The sequence below is a fragment of the Macaca mulatta genome, chromosome 6 (genome assembly GCF_049350105.2).
Source record: "Macaca mulatta isolate MMU2019108-1 chromosome 6, T2T-MMU8v2.0, whole genome shotgun sequence".
Classification (NCBI taxonomy): domain Eukaryota; kingdom Metazoa; phylum Chordata; class Mammalia; order Primates; family Cercopithecidae; genus Macaca; species Macaca mulatta.
In genome coordinates, this window is record NC_133411.1 from 44,410,049 (window position 1) to 44,433,132 (window position 23,084).

Here is a 23,084-nt window from a genome sequence, read left to right on the forward strand (position 1 = left end):
AGGAGAATAGCTTGAACCGGGAAGCGGAGGTTGCAGTGGGCTGAGATCACGCCACTGCATTCCAGCCTGGGTGACAGAGTGAGACTCTGTCTCAAAAAAAAGAAAAAGAAAAAGAAAAAGAAAAGAGCAAGTGTGTTCCAGTAAGGGAAAACTGGGTATGTAAAGCCACATGGGCATGAAAGGATACGTTATGATAGGGGAGATAAAATTTAAGGAATAAATGTTATAGTTGAAGCAGCTCTCAGAACTTTCCTTCAAGGCTGGATATTTAACAGCAAGTCTTTGATCTTGGGGGGAAAGGGACTAGAGATGGTTGGAATCCTGGGTAAACACTGACCGTTTAGTATCCTAGAGGTGAGATTGAATTCACTGCTAATTAGTGTTGGTTTTGGCTCCCCTAGGGAAGAGTAAACATAAAGAAGGCAAGGAGCAGGAACTTGGGCAAAGGCAAGTGCGTGGGTGTGTACATTTCCAGAACTACTTGGAGAAATTGAGAAGTGCAAAGAAGGTCTTGAAAACAGAACAGGAATTACGTCTCATGCTTTAAAATAAAGTAAATTCTGCTGGAAGCGACTAACACATCATACCCTAAAAATAAAAACAGAGGGAAAATGAAGCCTCTTTTACTGTTGATGTGATCATTTTAACCTCGGCAGCCTTCCAAGGGAAAACCATAATCAGGTTGTTTTTATTGTTTGCGGGCTGGAGCAAATGCTGGTTTGTAAACATTGTAATGTATCCAACTCAATAGCCTTAGGAATGTCTACCCGCATTTGAGGTATGCTTCACTGGGAGCCCTAAGAGTGTTGTGCAAAAGCAATGGGGCAATTCATCAAACCCACAATGTTTCAGAAATTTTCCAGCTAGAGAGGTGCTCTGGTTTAGGGGCACATTGAACAAACCTGCCTTTGTTTCAGGAGAAAACACTGGAAAGGGTTTTGCTTTTTTTGTTTGCTTGCTTTTAAATTTTTGTCCTTTCTTTTTCTTCATAGAACAGTTGTTTGTGGTGTTTTTTTTGTTTGTGGTGATTTTTTTTTCAACCAAAAAAGGATGTTTATGAGAGAAGTATCTATTTCTGTATCTTCTGGTATCCACGCTACCTTTATTTATTTGTTTTAATTTTATTTTATTTCTTTTGTTTTTTGAGACAGAGTCTTGCTCTGTTGCCCAGGCTGGAGTGCGGTGGCATGATGTCAGCTCACTGCAACCTCCGTCTCCCGGGTCCAAGTGATCCTCCCACCACAGCCTCCAGAGTAGCTGGAATTATAGGCGCCACCACGCCCATCTAATTTTTGTATTTTTAGTAGAGATGAGGTTTCACCATGTTAGCCAGGCTGGTCTTGAACTCTTGACATCAAGTGATCCATCCGCCTGGGCCTCCCAAAGTGCTGGGATTACAGGCATGAGTCACCACACCCGGCCCCATGCTACCTTTAAAAACATCTGAACAATTCAAGTCAATTCAGCCAGTGGTTACAGACTCTTCCCTGGTGCCCAGAATTTGAAATGAGTAAGATCAAGGACCTGCCCCACAGAAACGCACATTACGGTGGGGAGGACAAGTATGTACACAGTAACTGAAACACCAGACAGGATTTCAAGATGTTGGAAATACTAGAGGAAGAGCTGAATTCTGCTTGGGGTATTAGAAAGAGAAGAGACCAGGAGGGGAGGAGAAGGGAGGAGAGGAGAGGGGAGGAGAGGAGAGGGGAAAATTTAAGCTGAATTTGAATAATAGGTAGAATTTCAACCATTAGATGGTTGTGATAAGAAAAGGAATAAAATTAATCTCTTGTAAAGCAAGAATTTAAAACAAATTTTGTGCTCAGTAACAAAGTAAAACCAGTTTTTATTTATTTATTTATCCATTCCATAAACATGTATTGAGTATCTATGAGGTGCCAGGCACTGTTTAGAGATAGAGATGCGTAAAACATCTTCCCTGCCCTCAGGTGAAGAGAGATGTGAACATAAAAACTTACGCTACAGAGAGTCAATTATCGACAGAGGGGTGCACAAAATACTCTGGGGGCACCACGGACTGGAGGGAGTCAGAGACTTCACAGAGGAACAGAGACTTGGAGATTCAGTGGGGAATGGGATGAGGAAAACATATGCAGGGGGAATGTCATGTATTGTCATGTACAAAGACACGGAAGCATGAAACTGCATGGGATTGTAGGGGAGCCAAGAGGAAAGTTCCCTTCACCCTCTGCAGGTTCACTGAAAAGTCACGGACATGAAGCAGATTAATAGGAGAAAAGGCATGCAAATTTGTTTAACATGTATACACGGAGGCTTCAGAATTAAGACCCAAACCCCCAGTGAGGTATAGAAGCTTATCTGCCATCACATCTTGATGTTACAGAAAGAGTAGGGACTTGGATCTGTGTGTGGTGGCTCACACCTATAATCCCAGTACTTTGGGAGGCAAGGCTGGCGGATCACTTGAGGTCAGGAGTTCAAGACCAGCCTGGCTAACATGGTGAAATCCCCATCTCTACAAAAAATACAAAAATTAGCAGGGCATGATGGCAGATGCCTGTAATCCTAGCTACTCAGGAGGCTGAGGCAGGAGAATCACTTGAACCCGGGAGGCAAAGATTTCAGTGAGCCAAGATTGCGCCACTGTACTCTGGACTAGGTGATAGAGTGAGAACCTTTCTCAAAAAAAAAAAAAAAAAAGGAAAAGAAAAGAAAGAGGAAAAAAAGAAGACTTGGATCATGGCAAAAGAGATTATGGGAGGGGGGAGAAAAGGAATTCTGTTAAGGGGCAATGAACCAATAGGGAACAGAGATTAACTTGTAAATAGGTCTCTTTGACAGTGGAAGGTTCTGGTCTGCTCAGTTGTGGTTACATTCTTACTCTTGTAGTGGGGGAAGAAAAAACAGTTGTTCTCCTTGGTGGGTCTGGATCTTAGGCAGATAGGAACTTCAGCTTTCCGAAAGAAGTTGTCTGTCTAAGATCCATACCCAGCAAGGTCTTCGGGAACGACCGTGGGGACTTGGGGGAATGTCAGTGAGACCTTGCAGTTTCTTCAGTTCAGCATGTCAATGTCTCATATTTTGGAATATTGTCTGTTAAGCCCCAACAGGATGTTTGTGAGACCTCAAGTACTTGGAGACATCTCAAATATAGGGCATATGGGGGGGCAGGTGGGAACAGGGGAGATGAGAAATGAAGCTAGAAATAAAGCCAAGAACTAGATCTTGAAGAGCTTTCTAGACCATACAGTGGAAATCTAATTTTATCCTATAGGCATTTTAATGAAGGATTTTAAGCAGGGCAGTACTATAGTAAAATCTACATTTTGGAATAATCACACAAGTGGTTTCCTGGAGAATAAAATTGAGCTGGACAAGATGGGAAGTAGGGAAGCCTGCTAGAAGGTTCTTTCAGCCACCTAGGCACAGGATGGGATTAAGACCATTAGAGTCCATCACCCTTCATCAAACCACACATGCAACTCAAAATTCAAGCAAAGCTAACCATGTAAAACTAACAAAAACAAAATTCGGATTTTTCTTAGGATGATTACCTACATGCATTGAGAAGTATATATATTGAATATAAAAGTATTTTAAGACTTATTTCCCCTTCTCTTGGATACCTCTCATCTGCTGGTGCCTTAAAGCATGTGCATCTCTACCTACTGTGGGATCCCAGGATGGAAATGTAAAAGGATTGGGGTGGTGTGGAAGTGGGAGGATCAAAAGGATTGGGTGAGGGGAGCATAGAGGCCAGGGATGGCACCTAGGTTTCCTGCTTGGCCAACAGATAGCACATCATTTCTGGGTCTCTGTTCCTTACCCTTCCCAACACATGGCAGAGGCCTCCTCCCAGACAGGAACGGTCCCAATCTGTTCCTGTTGCAGAGGCCCTCTATCCTTTGAGCTTAGTCCAGGCTTCAATAGGGATTTTTATTTTTATTTTTATTTTTTTTCTTTTTTTTTTTTTGAGACGGAGTCTCGCTCTGTCGCCCAGGCTGGAGTGCAGTGGCTGGATCTCAGCTCACTGCAAGCTCCGCTTCCCGGGTTTACGCCATTCTCCTGCCTCAGCCTCCCGAGTAGCTGGGACTACAGGCGCCCGCCACCTCGCCCGGCTAGTTTTTTGTATTTTTAGTAGAGACGGGGTTTCACCATGTTAGCCAGGATGGTCTCGATCTCCTGACCTTGTGATCCGCCCATCTCGGCCTCCCAAAGTGCTGGGATTACAGGCTTGAGCCACCGCGCCCGGCCGATAGGGATTTTTAAATACACTCACGTGAGGACCAAAAATAAATCCCTCCACAGTCTTCAAAATGCTCAGGACCAGAGTCAGCCTGTAACATACCGTGGTTTCAGCACCATTGTTATGAGGCTGCAGAAGCAACCCTGGGGCTCAGGAGAGGAGGGCTCAGCAGGACTTCCTCATTCCTTCCTCCCATTGCTAGTCCTCCTCCTTTTAGTGGCTCCTGTGTACGAAGATAACCCAGTCCCCTTAGTCACTCTGGGACTGTGACTCAGTGACAAAAGGAGAGGATGCAGCCTGATAGACACCAACTCTACATGTCTGGGAACAAGGCCCCAGGCAGCAACTACATATATCACTGGGATTGCTCCTGAATGTTCTAGAGCACCAAAGACTCTGTTGGGAAGCATATTCTCACCATGCACTTGGGTCCAGTGTTCATTGCACTGTTTCCTTTCAACAGCCTCAAAGCCCTAACTTCAAGAGCAAACAAAAGCAAATTTAGAATGTATCCCAGATATACTCTCAATTATAGCTTTAGCTTCCCCTCTGTGTTCACCCAGGCGCAGAGTATGGGCTCCCAAATGTGTCATTTACTGTTTTTCATCAATATTTAAGCATCCACCTTTGCTAGAGGGTGTCCTCAGGCAACGGGTAACTATGCCACCATTTCATCCACTTATTTGGTGCCTGATATCATCTTTTCTAAGTCATCCTGTTTCTGGATTCAAAACTTTGAAAAAAATCTCCATTTTTTTCTTCTTTCTTTCCTTCTTTCTCTTTCCTTTCTCTCTCTCTCTCTCTCTCTCCCCCTCCCTCCCTTCCTTCCTTCCTTTCTTTCTTCTTTCTCTTTCTTTTCTTTTCCTTTCTTTTCTTTTCAAGATGGAGTCTCATTCATTGTCACCCAGGCTGGAGCGCAGTTGGCTTGCTGCAACCTCCATCTCCCAGGTTCAAGTGATTCTCATGCCTCAGCCTCCCAAGTAGCTGGGATTACCAGCATGCATCACCACGTCTGGCTAATTTTTTTTTTTTTTTTTTTTAGACGGAGTCTCACTGTGTCACCCAGGCTGGAGTGCAGTGGCACATTCTTTGCTCACTGTAATCTCCGCTTCCCAGGTTCAAGTGATTCTCCTGCCTCAGCCTCCCGAGTAGCTGAGATTACAGGTGCCTGCCACCACGCCCGGCTTATTTTTGTATTTTTTAAGTAGAGACTGGGTTGGCCAGGCTGGTCTTGAACCCCTGACCTCAGGTGAGTTGCCCACCTCGGCCTCCAAAAGTGCTGGGATTACAGGCATGAGCCACTGCCCCGGCCAATTTTTTATTTTTAGAAGAGATGGGTTTCACCATGTTGGCCAAGCTGGTCTCAAACTCCTGATCTCAAGTGCTGCCTGCCTCAGCCACCTAAAGTGCTGAGATTACAGGCGGGAGCCACCATGCCTATCTCGCTCGCTCTTTCTTACTTTCTCTCTCTCTCTCTCTCCTTCCTTCTTTTCTTTTCTTTCTTTTTTTTTTGTCTTACCTTTTTACCCAGGCTGGTCTTGAATACCTGGCCTTAAGCAATCCTCCCACCTCGGCCTCTCAAAGTGCTGGCATTACAGGCATGAGCCACCACACCCAGCCAAAAATATCTCAGTTTTGGAATGCTGGACTCGACCATCCCAGGCAGCTGAGCCAGTTTACTGTATCAGGGAGGATTCACTCACTTTGACATACATGGTTATCAGAGACAGGCCACATTCCCAGATCACAGTAGAGATATATGCATATTTTTAGCCCTTAAACCAAGAAAATCTCTGTTGTAATTATAAGTAGGCAAAACAATATCATCATCAACAATAAAAACACACCCAGAAGTATACATTGTAAACTTTGAAAAAACTTGAATTCTCCACTTCTACCCCAATTTCATTTCCCTCCTTCCTGGCAACAACTGGGCCTTCATTTGTGCAGAACTTTTCTTGAGCTTTGCGAATATCTTTCCTTATCTATGACTAGACGTCCAATTACATGAATAGTGACTATCATGAAACTCTCAGAAATGTGCCTATTTTGTGGACTTCATGGTTATTTAACTTACACCCTCCTTATCTTCACACTTACAAATAATTCTTAAATTTCAAGCTAAAGTTGTACAGAGGTGGGGGTAGGTGTGAACTGAGAATCAGAAACCTTCTCCATGCATACTTCTAAATATTTTTATGTTTAGGCTGTGATCTTTTTGTGGTTTTCTGCATTTAAATAATGTCCAGTCTCTAGAGCTCAAGCTTTGCTCATGAGCTGCCCTGTGATTTGACAGGTCTTCATTATCTGCTTTCACTTACCTCCTTGGGGAAATGTTTTCAGCCAGAAATACCGGGTCAGTTAGCAAGTACTATGGAACAGTGTGTAATTCTCAGAACTGGCTCCCAAAGCCCTCTGGCTCCCTGGTGAGCAACACTTAAATGCCTCTCCAACATTGTGTAATCACTTCTTCAATCAGCTGCACATCAGTTCCCACTCTGGGGAGGGAAGTGTGCCTAATTTCATTTGCCTTTCTCTTCATCACTCATGAAGGATGAAGGTCTTCTGTGCAGATGCCTCCTGAGCCCAGCAGTTCTTGGAGTAGTAAAGGCTCAGCCAGCAAAAGGCCCGTCCATTTTTCTTTTTTCAAGATGGAATCTGGCTCTGTTGCCCAGGCTGGAGTGTAGTGGCGTAATCTCAGCTCACTGCAACCCCTGCCTCCTGGGCTCCGGTGATTCTCCTACCTCATCCTCCTGAGTAGCAGGGATTACAGGCGTGAGCCACCATGTCCAGCTAATTTTTGTATGTTTAGTAGAGACAGTGTTTTGCCATGTTGGCCTGGCTAGTCCCTAATCCCTGACCTCAAGTGATCTGCCCACTTGGTCCTCCCAAAGTGCTGGGATTACAGGCATAAGCCACCGTGCCTGGCCCCATCTTTTCCTTTTAACAAGCAGTTTACTTTGCTTTCCCAAGCCAAGTAGACCTGCATGAGCTTTGACTTCACGATTCTTGTTCTTCAGTGGATTTATGTTATTACTTACTACGTTCCCTTCAGATATAGGGCCAGTTTGGATTTGACGTATTTTCTCTTCATGTAATGACTGCAGATACCTACATAATTTATGGTTTTCCTGGCTCCCCAGGAAATATATCACTGGAGAGGCAGGCACTCCCCAGAGGCTTTTCTGTTTCCCATCATGATGAATATTTATTTGATTTGAAAAAACCTACTTATTCTTTTGATCTTGGTGTACATATAGGTATATACCAATAAGAAATGTAAATACTCTTTATTGTCATTTTATTTCCTGAGTAGCATTTTAAAATGTAGTATTGTTTTGTATGGACTAAATAAGGCTTTTTCTGAAGACCCCAGGCATGGTTTTCTGTGAAGTGAGTTGAGGAAATGGAAACTGGTGAGTCTGACTCTGTGTTTGCTCAGGGCTGGTACTCAGTGAGCCCCCTATGAATTTTGAACAGTCATTCATGATAATCGAGGAAAGAAAAGCTGTATCAGGAGAGAAATCAGATGCGATGAGCATGAACACTAAAGGGCTGCCCCTTTTTGGAAGAGGTGAGCAAGAAGTGTTTTGGTTACTGCGGACAAGTCATGGAACCTTTTTGTCCTTTGTCTCCTAATTCATAAAGCAAGGAGGTAGGAGGAGAGAAGCACTGAGGTGTCTTCAATTTCTTGCCTTCCCTGATTGTATAAGTCTTTATATTTTGGACAGTTTAAGCAAAGACCAGTGGGCAGGATCTAAATAAAAGTATGAAAATGGAGATAGCTGTTGAGAATGTAAGCTGGCTGGAAAATGTGGGCAGAGATGGGAATGACAGAAAGAGAACATAAATGGTCTGGAATCAGAAAGTTATATTTAATCCGAAAATGTGGTCAAGGTAGGAAAAGGATTTTGGGGGCAGCTGGCTGGATGGTTTGCATGAAGTGAATATTTTCTAGTTTGACATTTTAATTCCTTTGGTTATTTTAACAGCTTTATTGAGATATAATTCAGATACCATACAATTCACTCATTTAAAGGATACAACTCAATGGTTTTGCATATTCAGAGAGTTGTGCATACACCACCACAATCAATTTTGGAACATTTTCATTACCCTAAAAAGAAACCTTGCTTTGCTTAGCCAGCTTTACCAATCTCTCCCCTCATACTCCAGTCAACCATGAATCTACTTTGTCTGTATAGATTTGCCTCTTCAGAACATTTTATGTAAATGGAATCATACAATGTGATCCTTTGTGACTGGTTTCTTTCACTTAATGTAATGTTTTCAAGAGTCATTTATGTTGTAGCATGTATCAGTACTTCATTTCTGTTTATTACTGAATAGTATTCCATTGTATGGATATATTACATGTATTTATCCATTCATCAGTTGATGAATATTGGATTGTTTCCACTTTTTGGCTACTATAAGTAAAGCTGCTATGAGCACTCATGTACAAGTTTTTGTGTGGACATGCAAAAAAAAAAAAAAAAAAGTCCTGCACCGTATTACATTCCAACCAGCAGCATATTAGGGTTTCAGTTTCTCTACACCCTTGCCAACACTTGTTATTAATTATCTTTTTTATTATAGCCATTCTAGCAGGTATGAAGTAGTATCTGACTGTGGTTTTGCATTACCTGATGGATAATGATGTTGAACATCCTTTAATGTGCTTATTGGTCATTTGTTTATTTTCTTAAGAGAAATGTCTATTCAGATCTTCTGTCTTTTTTTTTTTTTTTTTGAGATGGAGTTTTGCTCCGTCGCCCAGGTTGGAGTGCAGTGGCACTATCTTGGCTCACTGCAAGCTCTGCCCAAGTTCAAGAAATTCTCCTGCCTCAATCTCCCGAGTACCTGGGATTACAGTTGTGTGCCACCACGCCTGGCTAATTTTTGTATTTTTAGTGGATACAGCGTGTCACCATTTTGGCCAGGCTGGTCTCAAACTCCTGACCTCAGGTGATCCACCCACCTCGGCCTCCCAAAGTGCTGGGATTACAGGCATGAGCCACCGTGCCCAGGCCTCTATTTCTTTTTTGAGACTGAGTCTCGCTCTGTCGCCCAGGCTGGAGTGCAGTGGCTCGATCTGAGCTCACTGCAACCTCTGGCTCCTGGGTTCAAGTGATTCTCCTGCCTCAGCCTCCTGAGTAGCTGGGATTATAGGCACCCACCGCCATGCCCGGCTAATTTTTGTATTTTTAGTAGAGATAGGGTTTCACCATGTTGGCCAAACTGGTCCTGAACTTCTGACCTCAAGTGATCGGCCTGCCTTGGCCTCCCAAAGTGCTGGGATTACAGGCGTGAGCCACCGTGCCCAGCCTCCTCTGTCTATTTTTATTTGGGTTATATGTTAGTATGTTTTGCATTGCTATAAAGGAATACCTGAGACTGAATAATTTATAAAGACACCTATTTTGCTCACAATTCTGCCAGCTGTACAAGAAGCATGGTACCATCATCTGCTTAGCTTTTGATGAGGCCTCAGGAAGTTTGCATTCATGGTGGAAGGCAAGAGGAGCCAGTGTGGCACATGGCGAGAGAGGGAGCGAAAGAGAGAGGAGGAGGTGCCATGCTCTTTAAAACAACCAGCAATCCGTGAACTAATAGAGCAAACTCACTCACTAACACGGGACAACATGAAGCAATTCATGAGGGATCCTTCCCCAGGACCCAAATATCTCCCATTAGGCCCCACCTCCTTCAAAATTGAAGATCAAATTTTTCTTCTTCTTCTTTTTTTTTTTTTTTTTGTGACAGAGTCTCATTCTGTCTCCCAGGCCCCAGTGCAGTGGTACAGTCACATTCACTGCAGCCTCAACTTCTCAACTCAAGAGATCCTGCCACCTCAGTGCCTCCACTCCACCCCCTATGAGCTGAGACTACAGGAATGATATGGTTTGGCTGTGTCCCCACCCAAACCTCATCTTGAATTGTAGTTCCCATAATCCCCATGTGTCATGAGAGAGGCCAGGTGGAGATAATTGAATCATGGGGGCAGTTTCCCCCATCCGTTCTTAGGATAGTGAGTTTTGATATAAAACTCATGAGATCTGATGGTTTTATAGGGGACTTTTCCCGCTTTTGCTCAGCACTTCTTCCTTGCTGCTATCATGTGAAGGAGGACATGTTCGATTCCCCTTCTGTCATGATTGTAAGTTTCCTGAGGCCTCCCCAGCCCTGCAGAACCATGAGTTATTAAACCTCTTTCCTTTATAAATTACCCAGTCTCAGGTATGTCTTTATTAGCAGCATGAGAATGGACTAATACAAGGCATGAACCACCACACTGTCTAATTCTAACAATTTTATTTGTAGAGACAGTGTCTCACTATGATGCACAGGCTGGTCTCAAACTCCTGGGCTCAAGTGATCCTCCCACCTCAGCCTCCCAAAGTGCTGGGATTGCAGGTGTGAGCCACCATACCTGGCCCAGGGATCAAATTTCAACATGAGATTTGGAGGGGACAAATATCCAAATGATATCAGGTGATATTAAAACAATTATTGAGTTGTGTTACTTACAGATTCCATATACAGATACAAGTTCCTTATTAGACACACAATTTGCAAAAACGTTTCCTGTTCTGTGAATTATCTTTACACTTTCTTGATTGTGTCTTTTTCTTATTTTTTATTTTTATTTATTTATTTATTTTTGAGATGGAGTCTGTCTCCGTTGCCCAGGCTGGAGTGCAATGGCGTGGTCTTGGCTCACTGCAACCTCCGCCGCCTGGGTTCAAGCGATTCTCCTGCCTCAGCCGCCCAAGTAGCTGGGACTACAGGTGCATGCCACCACACCTGGCTAATTTTTGTATTTTTAATAGAGATGGGGTTTCACTATGTTGGCCAGGCTGGTCTTGAACTCCTGACCTTGTGGTCTGCCTGCTTCGGCCTCCCAAAGTGTTGGGATTACAGGCGTGAGCCAACGTGCCCAGCCAATTGTGTTCTTTGATACATACGATTTTTAAATTTTGATAATGCCCAGTTTATGTGTTTTTTCTTTTATTGCTTATATTTTTGGTTTCACATCTAAGAAATAATTGCCTAATCCAAGGCTGTGAAGATTTATGCCTGTGTTTTCATCTAAGAGTTTTATATTTTTAGCTCTTACATTTAGGTCTTTGATGCATCTTGAATTAAATTTTGTTTATGGTCTAAGGTAAAGGTCTAAATTTACTCTTTTGCATGTGGATATCTCTTTTTTTTTTTTTTTTTTTTTTGAGACAGAGTCTTACCCAGGCTGTAGTGTGGTGGCACCATCTTGGCTCACTGCAACCTTCACCTCCCAGGTTCAAACGATTCTCCTGCCTTAGCATCCCGAGTAGCTGAGATTACAGGCACTCACCACCATGCCTGGCTAATTTTTGTATATTTAGTAGAGACAGAGTTTCATTGACCAGGCTGATCTCGAACTCCTGACCTCAGGTGATCCGCCTGCCTCAGCCTCCCAAAGTGCTGGGATTACAGGCGTGAGCTACCGTGCCTGCCCCACGATGGCTCTCTTTAATTATTTTGTAGTTATATATTTTTATTTTCTTAACATTTGCTCTAAGGCATACAATATACATTTTAACTTAATCAAAACCTAGTTTAGTTTTATACCAACTTCATTTCAGTGGGATCCAGAAACTTTATTCCTTTGTAGCTCCATTTCCTCCTTTCCTTTGTTACGCTATTAGTGTTATATGTATTACATCTGTATATGTTAAAAATATGACACATAGTTATAATGATTACTTTATATAACAGTTAAGTGCTTTGAAGAAGCCGAGAGAAGAAGGTAGTAAGCGTAGGGGGGATCATGAGAGAAGAAGGCAGTAAGCATAGGGCGATCATGATAAGCCCTGAGAGTGCAGAGATGCCCTCTGCTTTGCCCTCATGACATCCCCTCTCCTGGAACAGTGTCTGCCACATATTGGTGCTCACTTGATACACAAATGAATGAATGATGATTTCCATATAGACATTAATACATGAACTCCCAGCGAGTCCCACTAAGGTGTGGAGATAAATAAGTAAGAGATTAAGAGAATACTGTTAAGTGAATTGTGGTGCTGTTGGGGCAGAGAGAAAAGAGCGTCTTTCTGATTTGTCAAAAGAAAAGTCTTAGGCCTGGTGCTGTGGCTCATGCCTGTACTCCCAGCACTTTTGGAGGCTGAGGTGGGCCGATCACTTGACGTCAGGAGTTTGAGACCGGCTTGGCCAACATGGTGAAACCTGAGCTGGGTGTGGTAGCGCATACCTGTAATTCCAACTACTCCTGAGGCTGAGGCATGAGAATTGCTTGAACCTGGGAGGCAGAGGTTGCGGTAAGTCAAGATCGTGCACTCCAGCCTGGGTGACAAGTGACACTGTCTCAAAAAAAAAAAAAAAAAAAAAAAAAAAAAAAAAAAAAAAAAGAAAAGGGAAAAAGAAAGAAAAGAAAAGGAAACCTTAGACAAATTAAAGAGTTTCATTGAGCAAAGACCGATTCTCCAGTTGGGCTGCCCCCAAATCAGAACAGGTTCAGAGAGGCTCCAGGGCAACTGTGTGGTCAAAGAAGATTTATGAACAGAAAAAGGAAAGTAATGCACAGAAAACGTGAGGCACAGAAATAGCTGGATTGGTTATAGCTCAGCGTTTGCCCTATTTGAACACAGTTTGAACAGTTGGCTACCTTTGATTGGTTGAAACTTGATGATTGGCACAAGGGTAGGTTAATCTGTTTATGCATTTAGTTAGGTTACAGTTCACTATTACAGAGAAACCATTAGGCTGAACTTGGAATATTTAACCTGGCAGCTTTAGGCTAATCTTAACAGACTCAAGTAGCTCCTTGAGGACAGGAACTATGTCTTATGCATTTTATGACCAGCACAATGCTTGGCATATAGTAGATGCTCAGTAAATGTTGAATAAACGGATGAAGCATTCTGTGGCTAGTGCAGATCTTGGAGGATGAGGCAAGAGAGTTTCAGTCCCTTTGCTTCCCAAGTGGACAGACACTACCTCTGGCTCATCTCAGTGTCTATTATGGCTCTACACTGGTGCTGTTGCTGGGGTCCTGAGGCCATCTATTTTGTTTGTGAAAAAGTTCTTTTGGCCTTGCCTTATGTCGTACATTCCCCAGGGGACTGTCAGCTCCCTTTGTGAATTCTGAGCAGGATGTCCAATCACTGAAGGATGAGAAATACAATCTTATGGTTTAGCACAGAGCAGAGGGAAGACAGGATGAATTCATAATAATCAAATTGGTGGGTTGCTGGGTGGGCAGTGAGAAGAGAAAGAAGAAAACTATTAGTGATAGACTAAGGCAACTGAGAGAAAACCTGTGGTATTCCACATTTATTTACTCATTCATTCACTCCTGAAACATTTATCAAAAGCCTACTTTGGGCCGGGTGTGGTGGCTCACACCTGTAATCTTAGCACTTTGGGAGGTCACAGTGGGAAGACTGCTTGAGCCCAAGAGTCAAAGTCAATACTGGGCAACATAGGGGGACCCCCATCTCTACAAAAAATGAAGAAAAAAATTAGCCAAGCATGATGGTGAATGCCTTTAGTCCCAGCTACTTGGGAGGCTGAGACCAAAGGATCACTTTAGCCCAGGAGTTCGAGGGTGCAGTGAACTGTGATCTTGTTACTGCACTCCAACATGGGCGACAGAGTGACCCTGTCACTTAAAAAAAAAGAAAAAAGAAAGCCTGCTTTGTACCAGGCTAGAGACAGCATATAACAAAGTGTTCAGCTTACCTTATACTAAGTATTAAATCCTGGACTTTAAAAAAATGTTAGGTTGTGCTGGGCACAGTGGCTCACGCCTGTAATCCCAGAACTTTGGGAGGCCGAGGTGGGCAGATCACGAGGTCAGGAATTCGAGACCAGCCTGACCAACATGGTGAAACCCCATCTCTACTAAAAATACAAAAATTAGCCTGACGTGGTGGTGCATGCCTGTAATTCTAGCTACTCGGGAGGCTGAGGCAGGAGAATTGCTTGAGCTTGGGAGGTGGAGGTTGCAGTGAACCGAGATCACACCACTGCATTCCAGCCTTGGCAACAGAGCGAGACTCCATCTCAAAAAAAAAAAAAGTTAGGTTGTTATAAAGGCATTCAGGAAATAACTATATGGCACACAGTGGTGCTTAAGAATCCTGAGGCTGGGGCCTCCCTGCCTGGGCTTGAATCCCAGCTGGGTAGAGTTACCTGATAGCATCTCCCTGTGCTGACTAAAGCTCCCTGTTCTGAAACCTAATATATTAGCACCTACCTTCTAAAATTCTTGTAAGGATTAAATAGTTAATACACATACAGTATCTAGAATAATGCCTACCACATAAAATGTATATATAAGAGCTAGGTATTATTGACATAATAATTATTATTAAGGGCCAGAGTAGTTCATTGAGATTATTCTCTAAATTTCAATAACATTTTGGATATCTCATTTTCCATGTTGCCTTGCTACCTAGACATTTTCATAGTAACAGCCATGTATGTATGTATCTATCATACAGCTTGAGCTATTAAGAACCAACAACTCTCTTCTTATTAATGTTACTTTCCTTTTGTTAAATGATTACCATGGCAAAGAGCTGTTTTCTGCCTTTGAAAAATCAGCTTCACTCCAGAGGTTACCAGAACAGAGAAGAAAATCTGATAGGTGGGAAACCTTTGAGCCCCTAGGTGGATGATTCAGAGGTCAGGAAAGCAGCTGCTTTTGTTTCAAATTAGGTTGATATAAATGAATTCCTGCCTGAGATTTCAACGCTTTGGCAGATCAATGGACTTAGGGATCAAAGGCATCATAGGTGATGTTCTAATGTAAATGTATGAGCCTTTTAAAACACTAATTAAAGACTGTCCCTAGTTTGCAAAAATAGCAGCATCATGAAAGATTCTTTTTGAGGCTTAAAAAAAAAATCCGTTGATTAGAAAGATGCAGTAGAAAGGTTGAATATATTACTTTATTTTCATCATAGAATACAAGAACCTATGCACTGTCCCCTTGCGCCTAACACCCCCAGTCGAAGAGTCCCATAATCCACCTGCACTGCTTGGACTCCTGAAGTACAATCCATTTGTACAATTAAGATTTGGAAGGCTGAGGCAGGAGAATCGCTTGAACCCGGGAGGTGGAGGTGGCAGTGAGCTGAAATTGTGCCATTGCACTCCAGCCTGGGAAGCGAGCAAAAAACTCATCTCAAAAAAAAAAAAAAAAAAAAAAAAGCCAAAAAAAACCCCAGATTTGTTTTACTGTAGAAATAAATTATCTGTTCCAGTCAATTTCTTTAGTAGAAACACAGAATGTACCGTTGTCCCTCAGTAACTGAGGGATTGGTTTTTTGACCTAAAAGGAAGAAGCTGAGACAAAATTAATATAAGTAGAGGGTTCATTTGGGTCAAGCTCAAGGATTACAACTCGAGAGCACAGATTCAAGTTGCCCTGAAAATACATTCCGATTAACAGCAATAACAAGTGAATTTTTTTTTTTTTTTTTTTTTTTTTGAGACAGCTTCTCGCTCTGTCACCCAGGCTGGGGGGCAGTGGCGTGATCTCGGCTCACTGCAACCTCTACCTCCCGGGTTCAAGCAATTCTCTGCCTCAGCCTCCTGAGTAGCTGGGATTACAGGCATCCACCATCACACCCAGCTAATTTTTGTATTTTTAGTAGAGATAGGATTTCACCTCTTGGCCAGGCTGGTCTTGAACCTCTGACCTTGTGATCCACCTGCCTTGGCCTCCCAAAGTTCTGGGATTACAGGCTTGAACCACCGTGCCTGGCCACAAGTGGATTTTTAAAAGGGGGACAGATACAAATAGAGTGGGCTGATACAAAGTTGTTTTCCAGGGATTCTCATTCATTTACAGAAATAACATTGATTTGCAATTGACTATATATTCTTCAGCTACAGTGTCAGGTTTATAGTGGCCAGTGTGGAATTATTAGTTCAATTTTTAGCTTCTTGTGGCAATAGCAAGCAGTGTCAAGAGATGATTGCATATTGCACCACTACACTCCAGCCTGGGCAACAGAACGAGACCCTCTTTCCAAAAATAATAATAATTAAAAAAAAGAGATAACTACATAGCTCAAAAAGGCATGATTACTGTCTTATTTTAATATCTCTTTGGACCTAACAATTAAAAGGACTTGCATTCCTCAGATAAAAGTTATTTTCTTTTTTTTTTAAGTTGAACAATTTTAATTAAGTTACTCGTAAGCAGTAAAATTTTATGCAGTTTCATGAAAAGGCCCGTGTTTTGCATGCCTAAATTATTTTTCGTTGTCTTTACTTGAAGGTTTTGAAGGTAGGAACTTCTCCTGAATCATTCTAGTGGTTGAATAAAGTACATATTCTGGGGTGCTACTCACAGTGAATTTATGGCTTGTCCAAATAAATTTACTAGCAATAGGTGATTTTTTAGGAGGATCTTCAGTCATACAGTGAAGCCAATGAAGCCACTCAAGAGGCACCAGGCTTCCATCCACATCCCAGGATGTGCTTCTGCCATTCATTTCAGTAGCATATATAACCTCTCTGTGATGGCCAGAAAACCACTTGTTGTCTTCATAGTATTTGTTTCCTTATTTGTCTTCAAAGTCAAAAAGGGTCACCACCCTTAAGAAGCTGACAACCTGACAAGAGAGACAGCCTGATATAAAAGTCATAACTGTATAGAGTTGTGGAGAAAATCACAATGCTAGCGGCAGGTGTTGGAAGTACAAAAGAGAACTCTACCTGGTTTATGGTGAGTGGGTCGGTGAGGGAAGCTTCCTGAAAGAGGTATCACTGAAATGAGTCTTAAAGGAGCAGTAGGAATTTGCAGAAGGTGGGAGCATGCCTGGTGCCTTCAAGTAAGAGTGGAGGAGACCAGCATGGCTGTAGTGTAGTTTCTTTTTTCTTTTTTTTTTTTTTTTTGAGACTGAGTCTGGCTCTGTCACCCAGGCTGGAGTGCAGTGGCCGGATCTCAGCTCACTGCAAGCTCCGCCTCCCGGGTTTACGCCATTCTCCTGCCTCAGCCTCCCGAGTAGCTGGGACCACAGGCGCCCGCCACCTCGCCCGGCTAGTTTTTTGTATTTTTTAGTAGAGACGGGGTTTCACCGTGTTAGCCAGGATGGTCTCGATCTCCTGACCTTGTGATCCGCCCGTCTCAGCCTCCCAAAGTGCTGGGATTACAGGCTTGAGCCACCGTGCCCGGCTTGTAGTGTAGTTTCAAGGGTGTGATTGAGAATGACTTTAGGAAGGATGGGGACCATGTTGGGCAGGGCCTTGAATGCCCTTTTAAGGGTTTTAGCTTTTACTCTAAGTGAGATGGGAAGCCATCAAAGGGTTTTGCGTAGAGAAGTGACATAATTTGACATTTTTAGAAGGATCTTTCTGGATGCTTTGTTTGAAACAAGCCCTGTTAAAGGTGGGCAGGAGGCAGGGAAGGACAGAGGCTGTAACGGGATCAAAAGCCAGTGGTGGCTTACACTTGACAGTGAATGACTGTATTCTGGAAATATTTTGAAGGTAGAGCCCATGGGATTTCCTGACAGATTGGGGTATGAGAGAGAAACAGGAGTGAGGATGTTTGACTTCAGCTAGAAGGATGTGTTGCCATTTACCAATATGGGGAAAACTGTGAGAGGAATAAGTCTGGAGAAGAAAATCAGAAGTTTAGTTCTCCTACTTTAAAGTAAATATGAGAGAGTACTCCCCAAAGGATGGTAGTTTTTCCTAAAGAGGAACCAGATGGAGGACATAGTGAAGATAAAGTCATCTTCTCAGTGTCAAGTATAATGCGCTCAGCATGATGCCTGTGATGGCAGGTAGAGTGGGTGGATGAAGCCCTCAGTGCATGGAACCTGCTCTCAAGAACAGCTTGTGAGGAGGCTTAACTCACACAAATGAGTTAGAAAGATATGAAATCAAGGACCAGATTATGGGATACAGATCTCAAGTGGCACAGGATAGTAGCAGAGGGAAATGTGAGTGTGGTAGTCAAAGTAGTCTGAAGTAGTCAAAGAAGGCCTCTAGAAGGCAGTGGGGGCAGGAGCCGTCCTCACAGTATGGGGACGACTTGGACAGAGTGGAAAAGAGTCAAGATTGTGAGAATAAGAAGTTTCCATTTGGGGCACAGATAATCCGTGCCTGACTGGAAGAGTTGCTGGGAGGATTTTAAAAGAATTTGTTCATTGGGCGTGGTGGCTCGCACCTGTAATCCCAGCACTTTGAGAGGCTGAGGAAAGCGGATCCCCTGAGGTCAGGAGTTCAAGACGAGCCTGACCAACATGGAGAAATCGTGTTTCTACTAAAAATGCAAAACTAGCCGGGAGTAGTGGCGCATGCCTATAATCCCAGCTACTTGGGAGGCAGCGGCAGGAGAATTGCTTGAACCTGGGAGGTGGTGGTTTCGGTGAGCCGAGATCGCGCCATTGCACTCCAGCCTGGAGACAGAGCGAGACTCTGTCTCAATAAATAAATAAATAAATAAATAAATAAATAAATACAAATAAAAAATAAAATAAAAGAATTGGTTCTTGGCACATAATAGGCACTTGATAATAGATAGCTAACAATATTTCTTATACTGGGGGAATAGCTGGAGATAGAACTGTGTAAAACTCTCTTGAATTCAGCCCCCCTTCCACATCCCTGTGTTTCCTACAACTTTACTACCCTTTGCCCTTCTTCCTTTCTTGGGTTGTCCTCTAACACTTCCAGTAGAGCACCTTCAAATGTGACTTTCTAGGTTATCTCAGGGGAGAAAGGGAATTGGGCTATGCTATTTCACAAGTCCATCTAGGGTTCATTATGGGTTTTTTACATTTGTGATTTATTATGAGTTTTTATTATTTTTATGGATTTTATCAATCTCATCCATGTGGATACTACAAAGGTCCAGAAGGGGGCAATGTGACACTTGGATTTAAGAGGTTTTTTTTTTCCACAAATGTTTTGGAATTCATCCCATATTGTCTAATCCACGATTTCAGAAGGGCAGGGCTGGAATGATCTGTAAACATCATAGGGTCCAACACTCTCACTTGCCAGTAAAGATACTGAACCCAGAGAGTGGAAAAGACTCGCTCAAGGTCACAAAGACATTTTGTGGGAAAGCTGAGACTGGAATCTTGTTCTGACCCTGAGTCTGTATTATTCCATGACCTCACTTGGTTGTTTAATTTGGGGAAATCTCCCTCAAAAGCAGAGATTCTTAAAACTGTGTCATCTACTGATAACTTTTAAAGGACTAAAATTCTCATAACTCCTTGGTTGAGACCTTTTTTTTTTTTTTCTTGACTCCAGTCACCCAGGCTGGAGTGCAGTGGCACAATCTTGGCTCACTGCAACTTCCGCCTCCTGGGTTCATGCCATTCTCCTGCCTCAGCCTCCTGAGTAGCTGAGACTACAGGTGCCCGCCACCACACCCAGCTAATTTTTTGTAGTTTTAGTAGAGACAGAGTTTTACTATATTAGCCAGGATGGCCTCGACCTCCTGACCTTGTGATCCGCCCACTTTGGCCTCCCAAAGTCCTGGGATTACAGGCGTGAGCCACCATGCCAGGCCGAGACCTATTTTATTATAAATAAATATAAACAAAAATTTTACGTTAAAGATACTCAAAATGTACAAATATAAAACTCCAGTTTAAATGTATTTTTCCAACCAGGTGCTGTGGCTAACTCCGGTAATCCCAGCACTTTGGGAGGCCGCAGCAGGCAGATTACTTGAGCCCAAGAGTTCAAGACCAGCCTGGCCAAAATGGCAAAACCCTGTCTCTACTAAAAAAACCCCCAAAATTAGCTAGATGTGGCAGAGCGCATCTTTGGTCCCAGATACTTGGAAGGCTGAGGTGGGAGGCTCTCTTGAGACCAGGAAGTGGAGGGTGCAGTGAACTGAGATCATTCCACTGTACTCCAGCCTGGGTGACAGAATGAGACCCTGTCTCAAAAATAATTAATTAATTAATTAACTTTATTTTCCTTAAAGCTTGTATACATATAAAGCAAAACAAATTTTACTGAGTTAGGTACAAAAAAAAACCTTCAAACCAATGAAATTTAGATTAACAGTATTACACGAAAGTGTAGATGATATTGTTTTGTTGAAATTAATTTGCTACTCACAAGTGAATGTAGTACTTTTTAAAACAATGACACACTTACTTGCTTCACCTTAGTTTCTTTAACATGACCAGTCCTCAACAAAGATTCTTGGGCCGGTTGTGGTGGCTCATGCCTGTAATTTCAGCACTTTGGGAGGCCGAGGCAGGTGAATCACCTGAGGTCAGGAGTTCAAGGCTAGCCTGGCCAGCATGGAGAAACCCTGTCTCTACTAAAAATACAAAAATTAGCTGGGCGTGGTGGCGGGAGCCTGTAATCCCAGCTATGCGGGAGGCTGAGGCAGGAGAATCACTTGAACTGGGAGGTGGAGGTTGCAGTGAGCTGAGATCGTGCCATTGCACTCCAACCTGGGCTACAAGAGCAAAACTCCATCTCAAAAAAAAAAAAAAAAAAAAAAAAAGATTCCTTAATTTAATTTGCCTGAAGGTATAAATAATTGGAAATATTTTGATGTATCAGAAAACTAAAATCAGGACTCTGTCATTGGTCCACTGTACTTTATATCTACCTATCTAAATCTCTATAGGCTATACAGATAGATGTAGACAAGACAGATAAAATTTGTCTCTATTTATACATATTTATCAATATCAACCTATATCTGTATCTTTTTTTTCTTTTTTAAACTTTAGCCTTTTTTTTTTTTGAGATGGAGTCTTGCTCTGTTGCCCAGGCTGGAGTGCAGTGGCACAATCTCAGCTTACCGCAACCTCTGCCTCCTGGGTTCAAGTGATTCTTCTGCCTCAGCCTCCCAAGTATCTGGGACTACAGGCTTATGCCACCATGCCCAACTAATTTTTGTATTTTTAGTAGAGACAGAGTTTCACTATGTTGGCCAGGGTCTCGAACTCCTGACCTCGTGATTCACCCGCCTTGGTCTCCCAAAGTGCTGGGATTACAGGCGTGAGCCACTGTGCCCAGCCTAATTTTAGCCTTCTTTTTCTTTTTTTTTTTTTTAAAGAATGAGTACTTCCCTTGAAATATCTCTATCTTTACCTGTAGATAAACATATACTGATTACATATAAATTTCAAGTTATAAAACTAATTATACATGTTATAAAACATTCAAACAACCCAGAAACAAATGGAGTAAGAAATGAAAGCCCTCTTGCACAGACATTAGGTTGCCATAACAAAGGTTGAAACAAGAAAGGCTTAAAGAAGATAGAATCATATCTCTCAGGTCATAATATGCAAGGTAGCAATCCTGGGTTGATCTGATGACTGTGTAGCGATGAGTTTAGGCTCTTTCTCTGTGGCTCTGCAATTCTCAGCACATGGCTTCCATCTTGGTCCAAGGTGGCTGTTTCCATTTACCCCACTGTGTCCACATTCTAGCTAGCAAGAAGATGGGAAGAAGGAAGGGGCGGGAGGTCATGCTTCTTTTTTTAAGGTCACAACATGGAAGTCACATATGTCACTTCTGCTCACAGCCCATGACTGGAACTCAGATACATGGCCAAACTAAGCTATAGCCAAAACTGGGAAATACAGTCCTCAGTTGCATAGCAATGTGCCCAGCTAAAACTTCTCTGTTACAGAATAGTGGTTTTCAAAATTGGCTGCACAACAGAATCACCTGGAAAACTTAAACAAATAGACACCTCCCACTCCACAGGCCAATTCAATCACAATATTTGGGGAGCAGGGCCTAGACTTCTGCATTTTTTGAAGGCTGTCTGGTGATTCATGTAGGTTAAGGCTGAGAACCACTGCTATAGAAGAAAGAACAGATGAACGGGGGACAACTAACAACCCCTATCACACTCATTTTCACTCCTCCAAAATTCTATACCTCACACTCCCTCCCCATTTGTCACCCACTAGTTCAACCTACATTTTGCCAGAGCTTTTTTTGGTGCATGTACAAGTACACACTACATACATATGCACATGGTCTGTCCTGACACCCAGGAGTGACTCCAGCTTTTCTATATGGGTGTGTCTTGGAATAGTAATATTACAAGAAGAGGCATAAGCCTCTGTATTTGCATGGCACTTTACACTAATAAAAAAATATATTGTTTTCTTGGCTGGTTGCTGTGGCTCACACCTATAATCCCAGCACTTTGAGAGCCTGAGGCAGGGGGATCACTTGAGCTCAGGAGTTCAACACCAGCCTGGGCGACATAGTGAGACCCCATCTCTACAAAAATAAAAAATTAGCTGGGCATGTTGGCACAAGTTTGTTGTTACAGCTACTCAGGAGACTGAGTTAGGTGGATTGCTTGGGTCCAGGATTTCAAGGCTGCAGTGAGCCATCCTCTCATTACTGCAGTCCAGCCTGAGTGACAGAGTGAAACTCTATTTCTCTCTTTATCTATCTATATCTATATATCTATATTTATACATATATAATTTTCTTATCTATATCAAAGAATGAGGGCTAATGAAGAATTTGTGGTGGTGCGAGAGCTAAAGCCGTCTCTTGGTTTAGCCCCGACAAGCGTCATAATATTGAATCATTTACCTTTTCCCAGTGGTCTGAAATGCCATCTTTATTACATATTAAATTTCCATATATATGAAGATTTTAAAAAAGTATTATTTATTCTGTTAGTTCAGATTGTTACTGCATATTTGTTCACTTTTTAAAAATATTTATTATTATTATTATTATTTTTAAAGACAGGGAATACTTTATTCAAAACCCATCACAGAAATGGACAGTTTGGGTCTGCAAAAGCAGTCACGTTTTAAAGCATAGGTCAGTAATTGTATATTAGAGCATACACTGCTACATACAA

At 42.5% G+C, this 23,084-nt stretch overlaps 1 protein-coding gene across 5 annotated transcripts in view; it reads left to right on the plus strand.

The window, feature by feature from the left end:
- The window catches only part of NIM1K (NIM1 serine/threonine protein kinase), a 94,202-nt gene that overhangs the window by 15,710 nt on the left and 55,408 nt on the right, over positions 1–23,084 (plus strand). The window lies entirely within an intron of this gene.